The sequence below is a fragment of the Eptatretus burgeri genome, chromosome 3 (genome assembly GCF_056783735.1).
Source record: "Eptatretus burgeri isolate ZD-2024b chromosome 3, Ebu_testis_v1, whole genome shotgun sequence".
Lineage (NCBI taxonomy): Eukaryota > Metazoa > Chordata > Myxini > Myxiniformes > Myxinidae > Eptatretus > Eptatretus burgeri.
In genome coordinates this window covers 138,740,290-138,751,672 of record NC_140963.1, presented here as the reverse complement: position 1 = coordinate 138,751,672, position 11,383 = coordinate 138,740,290, and the positions used below count along the sequence as shown (strand labels likewise).

The window sequence follows — 11,383 nt, the reverse complement described above, 5'->3', positions numbered from 1 at the left end:
AATCCTTTATATCTATTTGCTGATCACTCCATCCTCTGCCGTGACATCCCTCATCCTCCAGACAGACAGGCAGGCTGCATCCTCTTCCCTCTCTTCAGACCTTGACAAAATCACAAGCTGGTCGAACACTTGAAATATGTCTTTCAATTCTGACAAATCTCACACTCTCACTATCTCTCTCTGAAAGGACCATATGGCAAACTCTCTTGTCTATTTTCTCAACAACCCTCTCAAATGAGTTGTCATTCAAACTCCTGGATCTCACTGTCAGCCACGATCTTTTTTGGGCAAACCACATTTCAAAGTTGGCCTCCAAAGCTAGCCTCTGACTAGGCATCCTCCATCGTGCAAAGTCCTTCCTTGGCACACCTGAACTCCTATCCACCTATAAGGCCTTCATCCACAGCTTGATGGAATACTGCTCTCCACTTCTGGGCTGGCTCCCCTGCCTCACACCTTGCTCAGCTTGACGTCGTGGAAACCAAGGCGGTCAAGATCATGGGATTCTCCTGCGATGATGCCGAGTCTATGGGCTTATCATTTCGCTATTGCAAGGCACACACGGTCCACCATCAACACCCTTTTGGTGAAACTATCTAAATCCAGGATCACCGCTCACCTCTACTCATTTGTTCCTCTTTTATCCCATCTGTGAAACCAGCTTCCACATCCTCTTGAATTTCATTCTTCCCTCCAGGTCTTCAAGACAGCTGATCACCACCATCTCAGATTGTCCCCAATCCTAAACAATGATCTTTTCTCCCCTCATTAACCCCACCCAAATCTCTTCTCCCTCCAATTTTCCAGTTTTCCCTCCTAGTTTCCTCCTGTGTCCATTTTGTCCATCCCATGCATGCGTGTTATGCATCCTATTTTGGTCCGTTATGTCCTCATTTGTTCAGTTTACTCTCTCTTCCACGAGCCTCGACTATATATATAAAAAATATATATCAGTAATTAATTTTGGTTGACTCACAGGATGGTCTGAAGTTATGCACACTCACCTCTCAGCTGTCGAGCCTGGATTTGAATCCCGACCCAGCTATAAACTGTCATCCCATTGTTTGACAGGCAGGGTGATTTTGTTTGCTTGTGTGCATATCTCAAAAAGTTGTGGACAGATCCAGACAACTATTGGTGGACAGGTTGGCTGTGTTTCGTGCCAATAATGATGCTGTGCTGAATTCAATCTAAAGATCTGTCACCACCACACATATGGCCTTGCTTGACCTCATTTCAATGTGACCACTTGTTAGATTGTGAACTCTCTTTTGTGAGATGCACAAGTCTCATTTCTAGTTTGTTGTTAATCTGGGTTTATTTCTACTTTGCATTGTCTTTGACATTGTTACGATGTAGTTTGTAAAGATTCAGCGTAGAAGTTGCTTGTAATTGGGGTCTGGTGCCCTCTTGACATTTTGATGTGTTTTTATCCAACATGGACATAGCCTGACCGTTCAAAAGGATGAAGTCACCTCTGCCTCCGCCGAACGCATTGCAAACCCGACCGAGGATCCATCCTGCGGGGTCTTGCTCCTCCGTGATGCGCTCCATTCAGCATGCGTGCTCGGCTAAATGGAGGAGGGCAAGGAGCTTGGACCCAAGAGGAGACCATGTTGCCCATCGTGCCTGCGCTCTATCGACGCCAAATTGATCCAATCGATTAATGTATCGACTCGATTTCACTGGAGGGAGGACAACGTGTTGGACCAGGTGTCGGCACATCACCTTTGTTCGGTGGTGGTGAACAAACACCGACAACGAGTTCACCTTTTGGTGAGACCCTCACAGACATCGGTACACAGGTACAAAAAAGGACGTTCATTCCTGGAAGCTCCGACGTAGTCGAGTTTCAGAGGAAGAGTGAATGAGCCATCCTGGCCATGGAAATGGCCAAGATTCGCCGAACCCCTGTGGGTTGTCTCTCGATAACAACCCCATGGCAGATGCTGCAATTATCCCGGCAGATGGGCGGTCATGCCAGGAATGCTCCTGGAAAGGCGAGCCAAGCAAGTGTAGAAACGGTGCCTGATGCAATGGCAGCAGCAAATTTAGTGTAATCAGCTGTCAGTGTGATTGTACATGCGATGGGAGGACTACAGTGGGAGGCGATAGAGGAAAAAAAAAATAGATGATCATCGGAGGCTCCATGGATTCCTAGACATCTTGATCTCAGTTGTTTCTCTTGGCATCCGTGGACCGATAATATGCTGGAGTTCAACCAAATACCTCGTGGCTTGCATCCGTGCTGCAGATATCCTGAAAGCCTTGTGGAGACAACAATGTCCATCAGAAACTTCCACCCCCGCTCGAGTTGACGCATTTTCATGTTTCTACTGCAACACCACATGGTGCGAAGGATGGTCCTGCCATCAACAGACCGTCCCACCTCTTCTCATGGAACGGGGGGGGGGGGGGGAGTCTCGTCGACTCGAAATGTTTCTGGCCATTCAGAATGAACAGGATATCAAAGTGATGACATCATAATGGTCTCTCAAATTGACGATCAAACGGTTCTGCACAATTGGGTTCAAACCTTCACCGAGGATTGCTTCCCGGCTTGATTTAGTTTAATCAAAAGCAATCTGGGGATTTTTTTTTAATGAACATAAACGTTTATTACCGCGAATGCCATTGGAATCTGAAAATGAGACGGACACTGTTGTTATACAATTACGCTGAAAAATAAATAAAACCTCGAACGAACGCTCATAAAATCTGATAACCACATCTTATGAGATCTGAAATGCCTCCACATTATACTGATTGTCTGAATCGTTGGCAATCGGGATGATGAGCTGAAAAACATCCAAAATCAAGGTTAGCACCCTTCAATATTATCCTCTTGGGCTGGCAACATGGCCTAGAGCAGTGTTCCTCAACCTTCTTTGTCCCACGCCCCACTTTGATTTTCAAAAAGATCGTACGCCCCACCATGATTGGAGACGCTACAGTATATACTACATACAAGGAATTCCCCTTGACGAAAAGCGAGTCATAGTGACGTAACAGCGTTGAATTGATCAAGGGCACGCCTTACCGGAGGATTGGCTCACAAGGAGGCGGTGAAGCAGTTTTTATTTATGACGCTATGAGACATCAGTCGCAGCTTCAAACTTTTGAAAATTTGAAAGTGTAAAGCCATGAAAGCGATCATATATCGATTCTTTAATTCTGAATCCTCACGCCCCACCAAAATATTGCCACGCCCCACCTGTGGGGCGTGTGCCCCACCTTGAGAAACACTGGCCTAGAGGAACGCACACTCACTTCTACGCTGTGTAGCCTGGATTTGAATTCTGACCGAGCTATAAACTGTTATCCTGGTGTTTCACAGGCAGGGTGATTATATTCCCTTGGATGGACGTTAAACTGGGTGTCCCGTCTGTCAGCATTTGTTGGTGGACGTTAAACATCTCATGGTGTCCTTCACGAAGAGCAGGTGAGCTATTGCCGGTACCCCGAACATCAAGGGGCATTGCATCAGCGGCATCTTCGTGCCTCCAGCCAATGATGCTCCACAGCAACCTTGTGCTGCAGATGAAAGAAGAAAATATTATCCTTGCCATACATGACATGAACCTACCAGCGTATGTCATCCAAACTGAACATGAAAACTCTTGGGGTGTGATGTTGTCCTCTGGCCTTTTGGCTGGCTTAACCGGAAGGATGTCAAACATTTTGGTATCAAAATTGAGGCTCGTGGGAGAGTGAAAGGATAAAGGAAGTGTGGCATTGTACTGACTGGGTACAGGTGAACATCAGGATCCTTGGGGGTGTCGAAAATTGCACAAAGGTATGGAGATTGAGCAGGGGTTAACGAGAATGGGGAAAAATGGGTAGGAATAGAGGATGTCATGAGATGTCAGTACGTCCGTCCCTACCACCAGGTACTGGAGCCAGCAGTTGTCTGGGCAGGAATTTGTAACTTGTTCAGGGTGACAGTAATAGTTCACCGACTCTTCATGAAGGACACAGTGGGATCTTTAACGTCCACCAACAAATGCTAGTAGATGGGACGCCCGTTTTAACATCCACCTGAGGGACGTCACACACATCTATGACTCACCCTGCATTTTAAACACCAGGATGACAGTTTTTAGAGTTGTGTTGGGATTCAAACCCAGCCTGGACAGCTGAGAAGCAAGTATCTCAGCCCAACAGACAAGTAAGAAACGAAAAGAGATGATTGAGAGCGGGACAAAATCCCAACAACCTGGAACAAGGTGGGTGCTTGGGAATGGGGTAATTTGTGGTCAAAGAGATCATGAGTATGGATGGGGGTGACCTGAGGTAGTGAACGGCTGTCATGAAGCCCTGGGTGGGGGAGGGGGGAGAATGGGACTTAATAGACTGGGGAAATTGGTTCTACAGGTGAGAGAAAAGACGACCAAATGAGTGGAGGTGAGTAGTGAGCCTGGATATTCTCACAGTTCCGGCGGTGTGATGTCGATGTGATCATCACAGCCAGAACATGTCCTGGGACAAAAGTGAAGTTGTCCGCAACACGCTGCTCCATGAAGCACGGCAGTGCTTCGTCGAAGTGACTGGTCCGGTCAGGTCCCTTGGATGGATGTTAAATGGTTCCCGTCTGCTCACATAAGTTGATGGACGTTGAAGATCCTATGGTGTCCTTCACGAAGAGGAGGTGAGCTATCGCACGAAGAGGAGGTGGGCCTGGCCAAATTACAAATTCCTGCCATAACCTTCGTCGAACGTCAAGCCTGGCCAGCTGGTTCATGAAATACTTGAGGCCCACCCACCTGGCCCACCCCGAAAGAACGTGGGAGTAATTGTGGCCATTAAAGAAGAAGTTGGCTGACAAAGTTGATGTTCGCTGACTTCCAAGCAGATGGAAGATGACCTCGGGCACATGATATGGTGAATAGAGCAGAATGTTTGTGAAGTACAACATGTTGTGTTTTTAATACATCCGTCAACGAGACGACGGGTAAAAATACCTGGTGTCCGATGAAGGTGAACTTGTATATTTGTTTCTTGTCAAATCGAAGGTTCCAAGTATATTGGTTAGTCTGGTCTGTTATTCTGTCTGTCTGTCTGATTGTTTGTATGTCAATCGCTTACAGGTCGCAATTTTACTCGGATTTTTATGAAAATAAACCAACCACCTGGTAGAAGTTATGACAAGCTGGAAGCCTGTTGTTTTTGAGGTTAATGTCAAAAGGTCAAAGGTCAAGGTCATATAAATCGTCTATTTTCAACCGATTCATTTGATATCTTCACATTATATTTTATATAAAAACCAAAAAACATTGGTTGACGGTGAACTCTTGGTGAGGTCAAGTGTTGGTTGAGCTGTGCGAGTATGTCTATTAATTACTTTTTATTGGACCATGACTCCGTCAATTAATTCTGGATTATTGTTACGTACATTTTAGAGGATTGAAAACCCACTCCGTGGGAGTACCTCCTGTGCTGCTGCCCTCCGCAGAGCAGCTCACCGGATGACGGGATTGGGGCAAAGCCCTCGGGACCCCCACTATTTGATGAAAGGAAGAAAACCACGGGGTAACCTTCCCGGGTCAGAATGCGGTAGTGTGCGTCAGGGTGGTGCTGAGGTGTCTTCCACCAGACGGCTCCTTGGGTTAACCTTGGGTCTCCTTGGGTTAACCTGAGGCGGTCCCTTCGGGTGGGTGCCTGGAATGTCCTATCCCAAAGAAAGGATGATCACCTGTCTCTGTTATCATCTGAGCTCAAGCATTTGAACATCGGTATTGCAGCACTCTCTGAGGTTTGGAGACTGGATTGCGGCGAGATCACTGCGGGTGGTTACACCTCCTATTTGTCTGGTCGCCCTGAGGGTTACGATGCCCAATGATTTGCTGTAGCTGTGTCCAATAATAATTGAGGTAACACTGGTCAACGAGAGTATTATGAGATTAAGGAGTCATCGCTCCTTGGGTGTCGTTTCTCTGGTCTCTGTGGATGCTCCAACTGAGGCGAGTGATCTCACCGTGAAGGATGCATTCCATGCTTTGCTTCATTCTGTGGTTGATCAGTGCCCCAGGCAAGATAATCTTCCAGTCTTGGGCGATTTCAATGCATCAACTGCAATTGATAGAGATGGTTATGAGACATGTGTTGGTCCCCATGGGTCTGGAACTCTGAAGCAGAATAGCTTTAAGTTCCTTGATTTTGCAAGAAGTCATGGACTTTGGGTGACTGGTTCATGGTCTCAGCACCCACAAGGTCATCGCTGGACTTAGTATTCCAACGCTGGTGGTGTGGCAAAAGAGATTGACCATGTGCTCGTTGATGGCCACTGGAGGATGATCCAGGACTACAGAGTCCACTGGAGTGCTCAGTTCCTCAATACCGATGACAGGTTTGTTGTCCGAGCAACTCTGAAGTTGCAGCTTAAATCCGGGAGAATGGCACCATCCCAGTCCAGGCTGGATGTTGGTAAGCTGAAGGATGAGAGGGGAGTTGAGGAGTTTGTGAACCGACTGAGTGGGGATTTGGGGGGTCTGGGTGCTTTGGAGGATCCTGAAGAATTGTGGAGTACCTTCAAGACCAACATCTTTGAAGTCTTGGAACTCACCGGTTTGGTGCACGTACATAGGCGATCCTAATTCCTATGCGTGAATATTTTCCCGCCTGCAGAAGCTGTCAGTCGCCGACAGACCGCCGATGAGTGAGGAAGTGTAAGTGAGCGCCGTCGGATTTTCGTTTTTGACAAAATGCCGGAAAAACTTGAACAACGCAACTGCATCAAATTTTGTGGAACGCTTGGCGATTCCCAAGTGGAAACGATCCGCAAGATTCAATAGGCCTTCGGGAACAAGCGAGATGAATTTACCTCAGAAAAGGAGGGAATAAAATAAAAGGGGAAAAATGATTTATTAATCCTAATTAATAGCCCATCGCAACGCACTGCCTGCTGTCCCGCAAGACAAAAGGTAGGGATCTATGTGCACGTATATTAATTGAATAACTGACTCAGGACAACTCTCTGTTGTATGCATTCGGTTCCGAGAACCGTAACAGTATGTATATATGTATGTATGTTCCCAAAATACAGCCAAAACAGTACAGGACAGTGCAAAAAATTTGAGCCACCTTACTCACCATTCTCCTGCGGTGTGCAGTATCAAGTTTCGTTCAAATCGGGCGACGAAAAAAAATTATTGAAAAATCAATTCCCGATTCAGTCAAGTACTCTTCGGGAGTATTTGATCAATGCAAACAACCTCAATGGTATAGTTCGCTGGAGCTATTTTTAGCCGCGTCGTGTTGCGAACGCTGGCTCTAAGAGAGCTCCGCGTTGTTCTTCTTCTTGTTCTTCTTCTGGTGAAGACAAAACCTTTATGACGTGGCTCTTGGACACATTTGTCCTTGTTTTTTTTTCTTGAAATGACATTAAAAAATCTCATTTAGTATCGACAAAGAACAATTTATTTTTAAACATAAAATATACATTGCCATTTTGATCTCATACTTCCATGTTCATTAATAAATAAAATTGTGTTTATAAGATTACGCACAATAATTTCTTCAACTTTCTTTTCTCTTTTTTTTTCACATTGGCGCGCAATATCAAGTTTCGTTAAAATCGGGCAACGAAAAAAATTATTAAAAAATTAATTCCAGATTCAGTCATGTACTCTTCGGGAGTATTTGATCAATGCAAACAACCTCAGCGGTTTAGTTCGCTGGAGCTGTGTTTTTTTCTTTTCTTTTCCTTTTTTTGAAATGATTTTTTTTTTCATCAACTGCTGTCACAATGTGAACTCAACGGGTTCACGGGTGTCTACTGTATATAGTGTATACATATACATATATATGTATATATGTAACTATTTGTAGAAAATGTATTTTATGGGAAGGAAAAAATATGAAAGATTGGTATTTATTTATTTATTTTAGATTAATGACAAGAATGTTAGTAGACAATAAACAAATAAGTGTGAAAGATGGGACTTGAGCCTGGGGTTACCACAACATGAGGAAAAGGGAGATAATATACAAATCCAAGTAGGTGTTGAGAAAAATGGTTCTTCTACTATAAATGGATGAGGTGTGTGTGTGTGTGTGTGTGTGTGTGTGTGTGTGTGTGTGTGTGTGTGTGTGTGTGTGTGTGTTTATGTGTGTGTGTGTGTGTGTGTGTGTGTGTGTCATGTTTTTGTGGGAGTTCTACTGGAGCTTTCTGATGTGGAGTGTGACACAAAAATGATCGGCATGATCTCCTGAGTTGATTCGGCTAATGAACTACAAAGAACCTGGAAGAATTCCCATGTTTTAAACGTACGTAATGTTAAGGTGTGTAGAGCAGCTTCATACGCCCTTCCACGGCATGGCATTCTAATTACAAAAACAATGATAGCATTGTGACAAAACAATAATAATAGTGGTATAATTTTGGCAGTAATAATAACGAACGTCTAATGCCCGCCCTGGCTCAATCTCATCTGGATTTGGTGAAATGCAAGCTCATGCTCAATCAGTACAGCAGGCAGCTATGCAACAAGGCTGTGAAGACCAATGACAGTTTGGTCCAACGAATGAACGGGTCCACGAGTTGAGTGAAAGAAAACGAAAATTTGGGAGAATAGGAGACCAAGAAGAGAGGTGGTATGGGAGTTGTGGGAGGAGGTTGAAGTAATGGGGGGTAGGGTTAGGTGTTGGAGGTGGAGTGGTGGATGGCAGGGAGAAGATCAGTAAAGGAAACAAAATAGTGCGACCATAACTTAGGGCTACCAAGTATTAATGGAATGGCATTGCACGAGATCCACAAGATAATCATAACATTTAGGGGGTAGATGGAGAGGGGTCGTCAGCATGCTGCTTCGTAACATTTTGGAAATGACAAATTAATTGGAGGCATTGTATTTAGACTCAGGAAATAATCCATCCTTTAATTTTCCTGCAATTTTTTTACATTTTAGGATGAAAATATTACCAAATACCAATTTGAGCCTCTGTTAATGGAGTGGATATGAGAATTTTCATGGACGCATGAGAGTCGTGTGTATTGGGATGTGAGCGTGTGAAATGGGCTAAGTGTGCAATGGGTGCAAACGACCTGACAGCCTTGCCATGTGCTTCAGGGTACCGTGACTAACTTTTGTTCACATCAGCAGTCCTGTTTCGCCCTTCAGCGCGAGAGGCTGCGTCGCTCTACCGTACGTGTGTGGATTCTTCGGATACATCTTTTCTCAAGAATGCTTTTGTATCTCGAGTCAAATAAACATGAATGTCACAAATGTAGAACATGGGGGGTTCAAAGGAGAAAAAAATTGCAAGCAAAGGTTTTTCAATGAACGCAATTGCACATGACAATTTTTATACTGCACCTTAAAAATGGCAAATCAATCTCAATATCTATATCTATATCTATATCTATATCTATATCTATATCTATATCTATATCTCTCTCTCTCTCTCTCTCTCTCTCTCTCTCTCTCTCTCTCTCTCTCTCTCTCTCTCTCTCTCTCTCTCTCTTTCTCTTTCTCTCTCTCTCTCTCTTTCTCTTTCTCTTTCTCTTTCTCTTTCTCTCTCTCTCTCTCTCGTTTGGTCATTCCATTCCAAGGTGTCCAACTATGGCTCCCTTGCCCTCGTCTGATATAAAGAACGTTTAAACAAGCTGATAATGTGCATTACATCATGTTGAAATCGGAGTGAGAATAATTTGAAATTTTCAGGTTTCATTTCACTCATTTTAAGTGGAGGTTTAAACCAAAGCATCCAACATGGACCTTCACGGTGAAGCGGAAGTGATTTTTGTCCACGCCAAATATAAGCAGCAAGGATGGTTGATGAAGGTGATGTTAACTGGCTTCCAAGCAGATGGAAGATGACCTTGGGCAAATGATAGAGTGAATAGAGCAGGATGTTTGTGAAGTACATGTCTTTTCATTAAATCCGTCAGCGAAGCGACGGGTAAAAATGTGTTGTGAAATAATAACAACAATATCGGGCATGTGTCAGCCCAACCTTTAACCACGCAACAAGCATCGAACTCTGCGCCATCTCGGCCATGCAGCAGGAGCAGCAGGAGGAGCATCAGGAGGAGCAGCAGCATCAGGAGGAGCAGCAGGAGGAGAAGCAGCATCAGGAGGAGTACCAGCATCAGGAGGAGTAGCAGCATCAGGAGGAGTAGCAGCATCAGGAGGAGTAGCAGCATCAGGAGGAGCAGCAGGAGGAGAAGCAGCATCAGGAGGAGTACCAGCATCAGGAGGAGCAGCAGGAGGAGAAGCAGCATCAGGAGGAGCAGCAGGAGGAGAAGCAGCATCAGGAGGAGTAGCAGCATCAGGAGGAATAGCAGCATCAGGTGGAGCAGCAGGAGGAGAAGCAGCGTCAGGAGGAGTAGCAGCATCAAGAGGAGCAGCAGGAGCAGCAGGAGGAGGAGCAGCAGTCACAGCAGAGGGATCAGGAGCAGCAGCAGCAGCAGCAGAAGCAAGCCAGTTCCAGAACCACTTGACAGAAAGTTTTAATAGTTTCTTACATTTCAGAGTTCTCAGCTCCTATCTTGTTCTCTGAGTTCTCAGCAGCTCGTAAACAGACTTCAGCGGAGTTGGCTGTCCTTGACCAAGGCATGAAGTCCACGTGTTCTGCACCTTGGATTGTCCCAGTTTTACTTGTGGGAACAATGTCACTTCAATCAGTGCTTTCCCACAGCTGAACGAGTTTTTCGAGTTGACCTGATGATGTGCACGAGCAGTGGTGCAGGAGGAAGGGGGTGTGGGGGAAGGGGGGTGCAGGAGGAAGGGGTGTGTGTGGAGGAAGGGGGTAGGGGGTGTGGGGGAAGGGGAAGGGGAAGGGGGGTGCAGGAGGAAGTGGGGGGTGCAGGAGGAAGTGGGGGGTGCAGGAGGAAGTGGGGGGTGCAGGAGGAAGTGGGGGGGTGCAGGAGGAAGGGATGTGTGTGTGGAGGAAGGGGGTGTGGGGGAAGGGGAAGGGGGTGCAGGAAGAAGTGGGGGAAGGTCCTTACCTCCAGCATTTTCATTGTGCTGTCTGTGGAGCACCAGTCCAAATTTATACCTGTTGACTGAAGGGAACCACGAGATCATTTTCTGCAGGTGGGGCAGCTCATCGGGACGTGTCGGGCTGCATGATGCAGTGCTCGTGAAGAACGGCGGTTGCAATCGGATCCTGGCCGAGTTTACCAGTTACTCTTGTCGAGTGGAACCTCTTGTTTCCAAACGTGAGGGATCTGCTGCTGCTGCTGATCGAGGTTTTCACTTTTCTTATTTCTATTACAGTGTGACAGCCAAGCTTGTCATTGTTACTGTGCAAAAATCATAGAATATGATTTAAAGACATGCGATTTCAAACTGTTCATGCTTCCCGGATAAAACAATTTGAGGTGTATAGAAAATTGCTTTTTTAGCTCAATTGTGCTTTACTTCCTTCTCACCTTTTCGTG

At 45.6% G+C, this 11,383-nt stretch overlaps 1 long non-coding RNA gene across 1 annotated transcript; it reads right to left on the bottom strand.

Annotated features, from left to right (window-relative positions):
* Window positions 1-8,059: 8,059 nt before the first annotated feature.
* LOC147031114 (uncharacterized) lies at window positions 8,060-11,258 on the bottom strand. Its single transcript, XR_015056665.1, has 2 exons — window positions 10,949-11,258; window positions 8,060-10,597 (listed from the first exon to the last, which is right to left on the bottom strand). It is a non-coding gene; the product is annotated as an uncharacterized LOC147031114 (long non-coding RNA).
* Between the last annotated feature and the right edge of the window lie 125 nt (window positions 11,259-11,383).